The sequence below is a fragment of the Balaenoptera acutorostrata genome, chromosome 19, assembly GCF_949987535.1.
Source record: "Balaenoptera acutorostrata chromosome 19, mBalAcu1.1, whole genome shotgun sequence".
Classification (NCBI taxonomy): domain Eukaryota; kingdom Metazoa; phylum Chordata; class Mammalia; order Artiodactyla; family Balaenopteridae; genus Balaenoptera; species Balaenoptera acutorostrata.
Window position 1 is genome coordinate 11,622,250 of NC_080082.1, and position 14,295 is coordinate 11,636,544.

A 14,295-nucleotide genomic window follows, 5' to 3' on the forward strand; every position below is an offset into this window, starting at 1 on the left:
ACCAAACCTTAATTAATCTCAATACAATTGCCCTAAATGCAATTTTAGAAATATTTTACCATTTTCCATTTTTTGAGTATTTTATGCTTATAAACATATTTATTTACAAGCAACTCATTTTTATTAAGCAGTTTGGTGGCTTAACCTATGTCCTTAAAAGGAACAAAAGAAAGCACCCCAGACTCAAACCTCATTTCTTTTTTTATCGACTCTCCTTCCTAGGTGATCTTATCCAGGATCATGGCTTCAACTATCACCTCCTGATTCACGACTCCAAATACTATATCCAGGTTCATGTATCCTCAAACTCAGTCTCTGATATCTCCTACTGAACATCCAAATGTTATCTCAAACTCGGGCTTACATGTTCAAAGGGAACAAAAAGAAACTTGAATAAATAATCATCTGCCTCTCACCCTTCCACTGTCACTCGAGCAACTTTTATCCTTCTGGAAATACATTCATGCAATAGGACACACACACACACACACACACACACACACACACACACACACACACACACACACACACACACACACACACACACACACTGGTAGGCAGCCTCTATGATGGTCCCAGATGATGCCATCTTCTGATACCCAAAGCCTTTCGTAATTCCCACCACTTGACACTCCTGTTTCTAAAAAAATGGAACACATCAACTTTAAAGATGCTAACCTGGGTTTTGCTAGCAGACTCTCCCTCTTGCTGGATTTGATGACGCAGAAGCAGAGAAAAGCCACGTGACCAGTAGCTGAGGGCAGTCTGCAGCCAACAGCCAGTGAGGAGCTAAGACCCTCAGCAACCCTTGAGGAGGTGAATCCTGACAACAGGCTTGTAAGTGAGCTTGGAAGGAGATCCCTCCCCAGTGAAGCCTTCAGTGGAGACCCCAGCCCTATTTGGCATCTTGACTGCAGGCTTGTGAGAGACCCTGAAGCAGAGAATCTGTATCCGTATTCCTGACTCACAGAAACAAGCTAGCGGCTTAAAACAACAAGCAAATGTTAACTTTGAGGGTGATTTACTACGTAGCAATAGATAAAAAAGGACACATGTACATGAGTTAGCATAAATTTGAATATATTTTATGTACTGTTCTGTACTTTACTTTCATTTATGTAACATATTTATTGAGGATTAAGTGATAGAAGTGAGAAAAATTACACGAGTTCAAAATAAGTATGCTAGCCACGGTAGCTAACTATGAATAGATAGCCTCAGTTCTGTTACCACCTCCACTGTCCCCATGACACCTGCTGTACCAATGGTTCCCACAGCTGTCACCATTACTATTGGGTTAGCCAAAAATTTCATTCAGGTTTTTCCATAACATCTTCCATACAATGGCTGTGCCTACAACCAGAACTTGGTTAGACTCATTCCTGCCTCAGGGCCTTGGTATCTGCTCTTCTATTGCCTGGAATTATCTTATTAGCCCCGGAATTATCTACATGGCATGTTGTCTCATTTTACTCAGATTTCAGTCCAAATATCAACTCTTCAGGGAAGCCTTCTGTCCACCTTATCTACAACAGCACTGTCACTCTAATATCTGTGCCCTGTTTTTTCTTTTTTTTTAATTTCATACTGTATGTCATTCATTAGTGAGAAAGTTAAAAGCAGCCCCTGACTTCCAAGAGCTGGTCTGAATTCACAGCTGGGCCTTGATGTTCCCCTGCCCAACATCAACTATCTCACAGGACACCAACCTCACACAAGGCCACCTCGTGACTGTGACAAAATGTGACCCCCCCCCCCAATACTATTTTATAATAGTGCCTAAGCACAGGCAGAAAACACTGCGAACCAAAAAAATCCCCAACTTCCCTCTCTCCCAGCTGAAATGAATGATCCCTGCTGCTTTACCGATCCCAGCACTGGCCTCTCTCTGCTCTTCACTCCCAGGCAAGATTAAGATTCACAACCATAGAATTCCCTGCATTTCTTGACAGCATCCAAGCCAGAGCAAAGCCCTGCTTTCTGGAAACTTCCCCCAAATTATCTAACACCAACTCAAATTCTACAGTCCTTTCTGACTTCTTGTTACTGAGACACATTGTTTCCTTATAGAGTGTGTGTTGTCCTTTGTTGCAACCAGTGATAAATCCAGCTTTACTTAACTAACGGTCTGTTGGTGGTGGTATGTGGTTAGAGGACATTGACATTAGCTAAGGTAGCTATTACACTTAGTTATTATTGGTTAATTGTAAGCTCTGAAAAGGCGGGAACTTTTTGCTTTGTTTTCACTAACACTATCTCCACTACCTAAAACAGAGCCTGACGTGGGTTCAGTGATCAATACCTTTTTGCTCAGCCATTGAAAGAAGTACTCCTCCCCCTAAAACATGGGTTGTGAAAGAATCAGGAACGAACAGAGTTTGGAGGACCCCTTATCTCTTTTGGATAAGGTCCTTTCCCAACTGACTTTGTATTATTTAACTCAGAAATTGAGAAACTAGGGTAGATTTTCTTCTTAGGTATAAATCTATTGTAGGAACACAGAAATTTATCTCTTCTTTAACTTCTCTTTAATAGACAGTAGAAACAAAAACATCAATACAAAGCAACAGTTTTTGGAAACAAATAATTAGACCTATGTGCAAAAGAGGTACAATTTGCTTCCCAGATAAAACTGAAATAAAGTTATGGATTCTACCACGGATCATGACCTCCTTTCAAACGTGAACATCAAGACTGTAATTACTCTGGGGCTACAAGTTTCAAATAGTTTCTACTAACAATACTGGCAACTGTGGTAATAGATGGCTTCATGACTCTCAAGGGTTTGGAAACATCAATAATTCTTTTTCCTTAGTCTATTTCTGATGAAGTCCCATACTTTCCTTCTCAAGATCTTAATTTAGACATCAACCCTACTGTCTTCATTAATATCTTCACTATTGCAAGGCACTTATTTACATCTTATCGATATAATTACAGCTGATGTTCTCTTCAGCTTATCTCTTTATTTTTTAAGTTGCTAAGACATCCTATAGGAAATTGAAGTAGCTTTTGATAAATCACAGTACTTTCTTCAACATCAGTTAGATTCGCAAAGAAGAGATTTCACTGAAGAGAAATGGCACCTACAGCTGAGTATTAGTGCCATGAGCAAGGACCCTGTTTAAGTGACGTTCTATCTTCTGGCACTGTCTACTACCCCAGGATCACACTGCCATTACTACACCACACTGCCCTTTACCCTTGTACATGGCAAAGTGAGCGTCAGAAAATAGCGGTACAAATAACTGTAGCCATCCAGGACACGTACAAGATGTTTGAATTTTTTCTTGGCATTGAAACCCAACGTGCTGACCAAAAGACTTGAAAAGCTACTGTACGACATTTCTTAGAAGCTCATTTATTTTCCATTTCATTTGTGGTTGTAAGTGTACTATTGGCATTCATTGTGATAAAAACACACACACACACAACAATAACAAGCATGCTTACTTTCTTCTGTTTTTGCACTTTAAGTCTGAAAGGCAGATTTTTATGCACCCCCATCAGAAACATTTACCCCCTGCGCTGGGGATGCAATTTCTTGGTTATTATACACAGTTTCATCTCCTTTGTTTCCACCGCGGTAACTGCTAGCACACTGAAATCCTAGTTACATATTGCATTGCAGTAACTAGGAGATGCTAGGCTGGAGAGTTTTTAGCGCTACCATTGTTGTCTTGGATTACACCATGAATGCCAGACCATCTGTCAGGGAAGCGCTGCCAAGAGTGGATATTTATCTGGCTTCTCTGTCAATTTAAGAGGACTTAGCAAGTTGGCCACCTGCCAGCAGCTACAGAACCAACCTTCGGAGAGATGGCTGCTGAGGAAATGACTGAAATTGTACAATTTTCATCTCCCTTTTCATTTCTCCTATTTTTCCATGTCTGCACATAATGAAAGGGGAACTGACTCAACAACCCATGCCCTCCCCCCCACCGCCCCGGCTCTTCCACCTTCACTCCTGATTCTCTCTCTTTCTTTCCATCACTTTCTTCCTGTCCAAATCCCATCCATCCTTCGGGGCCAGCTGAAATTAAAACCACCAGTGGAATAAAAAATATCTCCTCTACCTTCTGTGTTCTTCTTGGCCTTTGGCCCAACACATTTATCAAGCATCTATCACGTATCATGTTATTGCCAGAAACCTAATAGATTGTGCCCAGCAACATATCAGGAATGTAAAAGCCTCTGTAACTCACTAATCTTCTAGCAAGTGTCTAGCCCATGATATCCACTAAGTAGTTATTGTAAACAATTGGAATGAAGAGGCAAATCTCTAACCAAATTTAGGGTTAGTAGAAATGCTTGTGAGAAGCACTTGCTGAGATTTTCCGAGCCGGCCACCCTTGCAGATATAAAGACAAGTCAGATGCAGGAGATTAAAGTCCAGCATGAGAGTCAGGCAATCCTATCTCAGTGTAGTAGGTTTATTTCCAATGAGCAACAGGGGACGGTGTGGGAAAACTTCCAAATAAATGATTTGAACTAAGGTGCATAGATGAATTGCTTATTTTTTTCTCACGAAACACACATAGGAAAAAAAAAAGTTACCTTTAACTAAAAGCCTCACAAAATGGTCCTAATTTAATTTACTCTAGTGGGCAAAAAATGAGTTACAGTTTGTTTTTCTCTGGGATGTTCCTGCTACTTTTGGTTGAAAAATATGGCTGTAATTTTGGCACAGTGTTTTTGGCAAAAAGACAAAGTTCCAAAAGAAAATGGAAGACAAGAGACATTAGATTTGTTTTTATTATCTTAGGAGAACAGCTTTCCAAATGTCCCCTAAGCATAATTACTTCACCTGAAAACTGGGAGCCTCTCTCTAGACTGCAGAGGAATAGGAGGGGAGGCCAATCAATCAGGAGAGGTCAAGGGTTGTCAGAAATTGTAATGGCCACTGCGGGATCCAACTGGCTTGCAGGCTGGGTGCTCAGACAAAGCCCATGTTGTCAGCCTTGCCTGTGGTTCAAGAGATTCTGCAGAGGACAGTCACTGCGGCCAGTACCAACAGTGAGGTCATGTGTGTGTATGTGAGTATGAGCGTCCCTAAGAACACGGGCTGCCATACTTGACTGCATGTTGGAATCTCACAAGGAGTTTTTAAAAATACCAGTTCATGGGTCCCACCCCAGGGATTCTGATTTGATTGGTCTAGAGTGCAGCCTAAGCTTCTGGATTTTTAAAAAGATCCACAAAGTTTTAGAAACACTGCCATAAAGATAAAATGACTCGACATAGTATTAGCGACAGCCACAGTAATTGTGAAAACATCAGAATAGAGCACAAATTGGGAATCCCAGGATATCAAATTTGTGTGGAAAATTGAGGTGCAAGAATATACAGTTGGACACAACACTGTAAAACGACTATACCCCAATTAAAAAAAAAAAGAATATACAGTTGGCAAATAAGTCTCCCTATGGAATTTGTAGAGGACTTTTAAAAGAGGGGGATATGATATTTGTCTTTGTCTGGCTTACTTCACTTAGTATGATGATCTCTAGGTCCATCCATGTTGCTGCAAATGACATTATTTCATTCTTTTTTATGGATGAGTAATATCCCGTTGTATGTACATATATATTACATATATATAATACATATATACACAAAGACAAATATCTGATATCACATGTGGAATCTAAAAAATGATACAAATGAACTTATTTATGAAACAGAAATAGACTCTCAGACATAGAAAACAAACTTATGGTTATCAAAGGGGAAGGGGGGTGGATAAATTGGGAATTTGGGATTAACAGATACACACTACTATACATACAATAGATAAGCAACAAGGACCTACTGTACAGCACAGGGAACTACAGTCAATATCTTGTAAAAGCCTATAAAGGAGAAGAATCTGAAAAAGAATATTATATATATATATATATATGGATCATTTTGTTGTATACCTGAATTACTGTAAATCAACTATACTTCACTTTTTTAAAAAAGCAAAATAAATAAATAAATAAATAATGATAAAAATAAAATAATTAAGGGGGGGGATAAAGTACCTAAAAGAGTCATGGTCAATCATGGAGAAAATACAGAAGGTGTGCAAGACCCTGTGGCCAGGAGTTAAGCACCGGAATGAGACTGGTCAAAGATTTAAGACAGGACAGCTGTGAAGGGCCCTGGGAGAAGTGCACCAGTTCCTCACTGGTAGCAGCATGGGGTCACTACTTTATCAGACTTCAGGAGTATAAATGTATCACACAGGTCTCTCGGCAAATATACCCATCCATCACCTACCACCGATGTCACTGAGTATTTCTTAGCTAATTACCTGTTAGCTTGTAAAGTCCTAAGTTAAATAATTCTTTTAGAACTGTTAAGCCAGATACACCTGAATCTTATACATGGCCAAACTTTGGAAGGTCACGGGAAAAAACCATCCATTCGAGGACTATTATGCTGGTCATACCCAGATGGAAAATACTACACAAATGTCAGGAAATCCTGCCACAGTTTTAGACCACAAGGACAAAGGTCACTTCATGTTAAGACACTGGTTTACCTTTTTCACTCTAGATACATTTGTAAAAATCTGCACGTTTACCTATGAATTTGAGGCTTCACAAGAGAATGAACATTTGTAAAGATGTCCAGTAATGACCAACATGAACTAAGACTCCAAGTGAGGGAGGTTGAAGCTCTGTAACTGAGACTTGGGTTTAGTTTTGGCAGAAAAAAAAAAAAAATTAAACATTTTTTTTCAAAAACATAAATGTTTAAATGTCATAAAACGTCAAGACTTTTGCACCCGTTTGAACCATAACATGCAATTTGCTGAGGAGACTTGCTGTGTTCTGTCTCCCAAGCAGAGAAAATATACGGCAAGAGCAAACAAATAAGGCTACAGCAGAAACTCCCCATCGCGTGAAATGATACACATCCCTCCCAAATTCATTCCACCCAGGGATTTCCAAGATCTAAAATCCCAAGGAGTTTTCGTCCAAATATTTTAACACGTTTAAATTTTCTTTCCCCCCATCGGCTGGATTTCAAGACCTAGATGTCAATCAGGACTCTGCTCTCCCTCACACAAAGCCTCGTGGGAGAAGGGATAGGGCGTCTCACAAAGGATTTACTTCAGTAAAATTCTCTATTTGTGCAGTGTTGACAGGATTCTGATATTTCTTTGTGTTCCCTCCCAACTGGTTGTTCAAAAAACAGTCGTGGGCGTGTACACACTCAGTTTAAAACCTCACTATACAAAACGTGGTCCATGAACCAGCAACACAGGCATCCTTGGCAGCTTGAGAAATGCAAACTCCCAGAGTAAACCTCGGACCAGCTGAATCAAAAAGGGCTTTAACAAGATTCCTGGTGTTCTGCTCCCAGGTTCAAACGGACAATCACGGCTCTAGACAACTTCCCCTTCAGTTTTTCCTGAGCACTTACCATTTGCTGATTTCATATATTTAAAGTTTGTGTTCACTTTTTTAAGTCTTCACTTCACCAACAGTGATTTTTGGAAAAAAATTCACACTAGGCAAAGCAAACAAACTAATAAATGATTTCCAGCTGTTCTATTTCTGTTTTATCTGCTGGTTATCTCACACAGCTCTCCTACTCCCCTACATACCCTCATATTCCCCTACAGTCTATCATTCTCATGAAAAAATTATCTCCCTTATCACATCGCCATTCTCACCACTCTCAATACCCAGTTTGACATTTAAAACATACTAGGGCTGCCCGGGTGGTGCAGTGGTTAAGAATCTACCTGCCAAAGCAGGGGACACGGGTTCGAGCCCTGGTCTGGGAAGATCCCACATGCCGTGGAGCAACTAAGCCCGTATGCCACAACTACTGAGCCTGTGCTCTACAGCCCGTGAGTCACAACTACTGAGCCCACATGCCACAACTACTGAAGCCCGTGCACCTAGAGCCCGTGCTCCGCAACAAGAGAAGCCACTGCAGTGAGAAGCCCGCGCACCGGAACAAAGAGTAGCCCCCGCTTGCCGCAACTAGAGGAAGTCCGAGCGCAGCAATGAAGACCCAACGCAGCCAAAAATAAATAAATAAATTTCCTAAAAATCCCATACTTATTGGATTCTTTCATCATGATTGACCTACAGCAATTAAAAACCAATTGATCTAAAATTATCTTCTGCATTTAAGACGCTTTGGAATAAAAAGAATAATTACAACAAAAGAGCTTCTCATGTGATTCTAATGACCAGAACACTTTGATAAATTCTGAGTATATTAAACATTTTTTCCCCTCCTTTTGAAATAGGCATCCAAGTTTTTGAAATAAGTTACCATTAGCCGCAATGTGTATTTATGTTACATCTCAACAGATTTCTTTACAACACATTTTAAAATTCTCAGTTTGGTGGAAGTGTTTTTTTCTTGGCAGGTTGCAGGGGGAACCATGTTTTGGCAGGCTAACAAGTACATAGATTTACCCCTGAATTAAAAGTCAGAAGCCCTATAGATTCTAATTTATGTTACTGAGAATTCTAATTTTCCAAATAACTTTGGAAAACATATTTGGATATTGGACTTTAGCTTCTTTTTTAAAATGATTTTTTAAAAACCTTATTCATTGTGCAAATACATCATGGTAAATAATTTAACTGCTTAATTATAATAAAAAATAAATATTTTGTTACTACACCACTTTGAGAGCATATTTGCCTCCCCAGGTGAAAATCTTTATTTACATTTACATTATTACTACTTGTATTTAATTCCCAGAGACTAAGACATTTTACAGCTCAGAGGATACTCAACTGGATTGAGTATCAGCCTACTCAGCACATTAGGCATTTGCTCATGAACTTCAAAAAGAGTCAGATTATACTTGAAATGAAAGCAGAATGGTACATTATCCCTCTTATTCAACTTCAGAAACAGAGACAGGAGAGAGAAAATGGTGTGCAAAAAAAAAAAAAAAAAAAATCACTTAAATCAGACAAACATGGACCCATGGTTTATATCCACATCACAAGCCAAAAATGAGTAAGTCCAGTCGCTTACATTTAGAAGAATTAAGTTGAAAATTACCATTGATTTAAAAAATAAAATTAGATGTTAACGTTTTAGCTTTTTCTTTGGTGATATGGTGCAGGGTGGGTACTTGTTTTGCAAACACACATTTAAAGTGTATTCCTTTTCCTGAAATCAATACTGAAATGACTTACTTGTCAATAACTGCAACACGGAATCAGATGAGGTCATATGCAGAGGCTGGGTGGTCTCTGGCTTACTGAGGATGAGAACTCGGGCACTCAACACGCGTCCCCACGGAGATTCGGCTTCACCAACTTCTGGAAGTCGCCAGCTCACCGGGTCTGCTCCCACCTCGGGCTGCGGCTTCTTACGCACAAGCCCAAATCCTTTCCCAGCAGCCCTCCCGACCTGCGTCCGCCGAATAACAAGCAAAGCCTAAGAACAGCTCTCGAGCCATCGCCATCGAGTCTAACGCAGTCTTCTACCAGCTCCGAGATGTTGATTAAAAGTGGAAATTCCTGTTGCTCGCACTTACCAGAATCACGTGACTGGGTCTGGGAAACCACAGCTGAGATGAATTTTATTTCACCCAATGTTGAGAACTACTCCGTCTACTACACAGAATGTTGATTGAAGTCACAGACACCCCCACTGTCCCTATCCTGTTTTGCCAAGCGGTTTGGAAACTGCTTTGTAAAAGATTCTTGGAATTTATGGTTTGACTGTAGTAAAACAATTAATGTTCTCCTATTTACATTAAATATTGCGTGAAAATTATGGCCTATGTATTACTGATGAGTCAGGCAGTTGTCTGGATTCAGGTGAAATGCATAATAATTAACACCTGTATAGCACTTAGTATATGCCAAGCTTATGTATCCTGAGTGCATTTACACAGGTAATATTGAAAGTTACTTGCAGTGTTAGGATTTATAAGACATCTTCCAGGAGGCTGTGGTGAGAAGGCTTTGGAGTATATGTTGTCAAATAAAGTTAATTTGGAAGAGGGAGGCACTTTGAGAATTTAGTAGGCCAAATGAGTCTGCAAAGTTTTTACAATGTATCCTTTAACCATGTCCCTTGGAAAGTAATCTAGCTGCCTTTATGAATTTCCAACAAAGTAGATTTTTAAAGTGTCTTTTATAATTCAGGCAAGTGACTGTAGAAGAAAACATACACAGAGTCCATAAAACACAAAAGCAGATACACACAAGTGCCTAAATGACACAGGCATACATATACATGTATACAAACATATATATACTATAAATACAAATATTGATAGATATTTTATCTATCTATAAAACACCAAATATATATACGGTGTTTTACATAAATGTTTCCTAGAGGAAAATTTTTGGTCTCTTAAATCACGTTCACAAAATACACTGTACCCTCTGTGACACTGAGGAGGTAGGTGGTCTGTGGGTGTGTGCATCTGCAGCCGGGGAAAGCCTGGGAGGCATGGCTGCAGGGCCCTCTGTGGGGGAAACACTCTCACAGGCCATGACCAGCCTGCGTGAGGATGAAGTAAAAAGCTCTGTGTCAAAACAGACGTTCTTAAAAACAGATTCCGAAACTTCATAGCTCTAGTGTCTGCAGAATAAAATCATAATTATATTTTTGCATCAGTGAGACGCAAAACAAATAAGCACTAACAAAAGGACAAAGAGCCAGAGGATGTAGTGACAAAGATCCCCTCCTTGTCCAGGCTCCTCTGACTAGGGCCCTCTTCTCGACTAGGCCTCATCCCTGTGCTAGAAAGACCTGAACCAGCACTAACAAAGTTTCTAACATCCCGAGGATGGCCCTAGCTTCCCTTCAAGTGCCGGCCTGGAAAAACTCAAGGCTGCCGAAACAGTTTACTGTTTGTTGCAGCCAACACCTGAGGAAAGGAGGGTAGAAGCCTAGCTTCCGTAATTGCCAGCAAGCAGACACAGCTGGCCTAATCGTGCCTACACCGACTAACCCTTGGTCATTTTTCCCTTCCCTGACTCTACTGAGCCCCCGCCCACCTCCTCCAGACTCCCCTCCTCCCCCCTTTAAAATGCCAGTCACCTCCATACAAATCCAAGTTGAGTTCAGCTAATGCTCGACTCTTTTCCCTATTTCAATATTTATTACTAACTAAAATCTGTCCTTACTATCTTAACGAGTAACTGACTTTACCTCTGATAACAGCAATATGGACTATTTAAAACAGCCAAGTCAAAGGAGAGATCAGAGGCTTCCTCTTTAGAGAAGAGGGGGAGGGAAATCAGACTTAAATTGAACTGAGCTGTGCTTAAAACTGAGGTGTAAAGAAAATGATGTTTCACGTGGAAAATTATGGTTATTTATTTTTGCTCCATTAGGCATTTTCTGCTAGAAATATACAGAAGTTAAGTATTTGTGATTAGTTAAGTATCAGGATCAATACTTTAATTTCTTTGATTTTTTTTTCTTGACGTCTGACTGGTTGTTTACTTCTGTATTTACTTTTTTTAAATTGAAGTATAGTTGATTTACAATGTTGTGTTAGTTTCAGGTGTACAGCAAAGTGATTCAGCTATACATATACATATATATATATTCTTTTTCTATTTTCATATTCTTTTTCCTTATAGGTTATTACAAAATATGGAGTATAGTCCCCTGTGCTATATAGTAGTAGGTCCTTGTTGGTTATCTATTTTATATATAGTAGTGATTTGATCATATGAACCTCTGTGACCAACCATAAGCCTCACCTGGGGGCCATTACCAAGGAGGCCAAATATAGAACAATCTGAGCAACAAAGCAAACAGTCATGGGACTGGATTATGACCCACTGAATAAAACAAATAAGCATGAGTCCATACTAACATCAATGAATAATTCAATAAACACTTAAATGGTGGAGAAGCGTAGCTCCTCCTTACGGAAAAAATCCAAGTTAATAAACGTGTAAGGAATGAGGGAAATACAAAGCACCATGAGGCAGACATCACAGCAATAACTGCAGGAGGCAAGATGTGCTAATGGATGCTGAAATCAGTGGGTGAGAGTTTAAGGAGAAACAGGATATCAGCCTAGGCTAAAGGTAACTTTATAAAGGAGAAGGCTGACAGACACCACACTGACCAAGAATCCAGGGTCCACATCACAAGTAATGGGACATACTGACATCATGTACCCCATGATACTATGAACTGAGCAGGACACAACATCACTTCTGCGGTGTACTTGTCAAAAAATGCATACACTCAATTTAATCATGAGAAAGCATCAGGAAAACCAAAATTGAGTGATATTCTACAAAATGATCAGTTATTGTAAGAAATCAGAAGCGTCAAGGTCATGAAAGATTAAAGGCAGACTAAGGAACCGTTCCAGATGGAAGGACATTAAAGAGACACAGCAGCTACGTGCAATCAGGAATCCTGGATTAGATCCTGGAACAAAAATAGGATATTAGGGGGAAAATTGGAGGAATTTGCTATATGAATCTGTAGGTTAATATCCAATGTTAATTTCCTGGTTTTTATCATTGAAGTATGACTGTGTAAGTTGTTAATATTAGGACTCTGAGGGAAGGGTAAATGTAGACTCTCTGTCCCAGTTTTACAACTTTCCTGGAATTATAAAATTATTTCAAATAAAAAAGTTTTTAAAAAGACAGAAACCTAGCATTTTCATGTTGACCCATCCTTTCTTGCAATGTTTCCAAATTAAACCCAAAGTGCTATCGAGACATTTAATTTCCCTCCTGGTACACATTTCTGTTTACTCTTCTGAAAGTTGCTACTGATGTATGAATGGGCACATCCCCCCATGCAAAGTGCCAGGTCTGTTGATCAGTGAAAGTCCAGCTTGATTAGTAATAAAATGCATTTACTATAAATGTAGTCACACTCTTTCAACATTACAATAAGTAAAAGAAAATTACTGATGAATGTAGCGTGCAAAATGAAATGGTAATTGCCCATAAGTGTTACTGTGGGTAAATTGGTATTGAACAAGGGCACCATTTTCAGCACTAATGTATATAATGTGACTCATTTAAAACACATTTCACTACCTCAGAAATACAATTTAGCAAATTTAGGGCATTGAGTAACTGGCTTTCATTAAAGTTTTCTTAATTGGATACTTTTGAAATAGGTTTATTAGTGATCACAAAATGAATCTATAAAGCAACCTGTAAAAATGGAGAATTTACCATGTAATGGACACTGTATTCATGGTTATTACTATCAGGAGAAGGGCATGTGATAGATAAGCTACATTTTGCTTAATGTTTGCTTTGAGGTATTTTATCGCTCTAAATAGGTAGTAAATGTCCATTTAAAAAGAAAAACAATAGTCAGCAAGCAGCATAAAAAATAACTGGAGGACTGTCTATGTTTCTACCAGTTTTAATCAAGTAAGTGAAAGCAATCACCCTCAATCATCCTACACGCCAAAGTCACTGGCAAATGAAGCCATGTTGATGCCTGTGTAAGCACAAAAGGGCTGCTGCCATCCAGCCAGTGCACTGAAGCAACTGGAAACATCCAGTCAAATCAAAGAGTATGTGCTTGCTTGCTCTCCTCCGCTCCCACCCCACTCCACTTGGATTTCAAGTGAAACAATTTTCAAACCAAACAGAACTATATTAGAAAATATAATCCACCCAACGAATTACAATATCAAAAATCCCCATTTTCTTCTAATTCAAACACACCATCTAATCTATAATGCTCAAACCATAATCCTTTTCTTTTAAACTAATCCAAATGCTCATAACAGTACGCATATATTGTATAGTTGTGAGCACATATTGTATGCATCTTACATAAACTCAACAAAAGAAAGTTATAGATCAGAAAACTGTGGAGAAACTAGCTTTCAGTTTTACATAATGGCATGAATAATACTGAACAGAGAGAAGTAAATGATGGACTGTGGCAGCACTCTTTATAAAATATAAAAAAGTGGGCTGGAGGCTCATTAAGAGCAAATAAGAGATAGAAGGACTAGACAATGTAAGAATTGCAACTTGTAGAGAACAAAGTTTTCAGCGCACAGATTTGTCCTTTATTTGTCTGCTTGTTTGTAAGACAGTAAAAGATTGATTTTAGTAATGCAATATTAACCAAGATGCTGATTAAAGATGCCTTATTGATAAGTCCAGTGGCATGAGGGGTGGGTTAATCTGTTTTGCTAATATTAGAGGCTGCATTTAAACATCACTAGTGGTCTTCAGGTTCTGGAGATAAAGATAATTATTTATCTTTGCAACAGTCTTGCCTTCTTATGGGGTAGTCACGAGAAATTGACCCTTCAATTATGTCACTTATATGTATACAGAAAGCAAC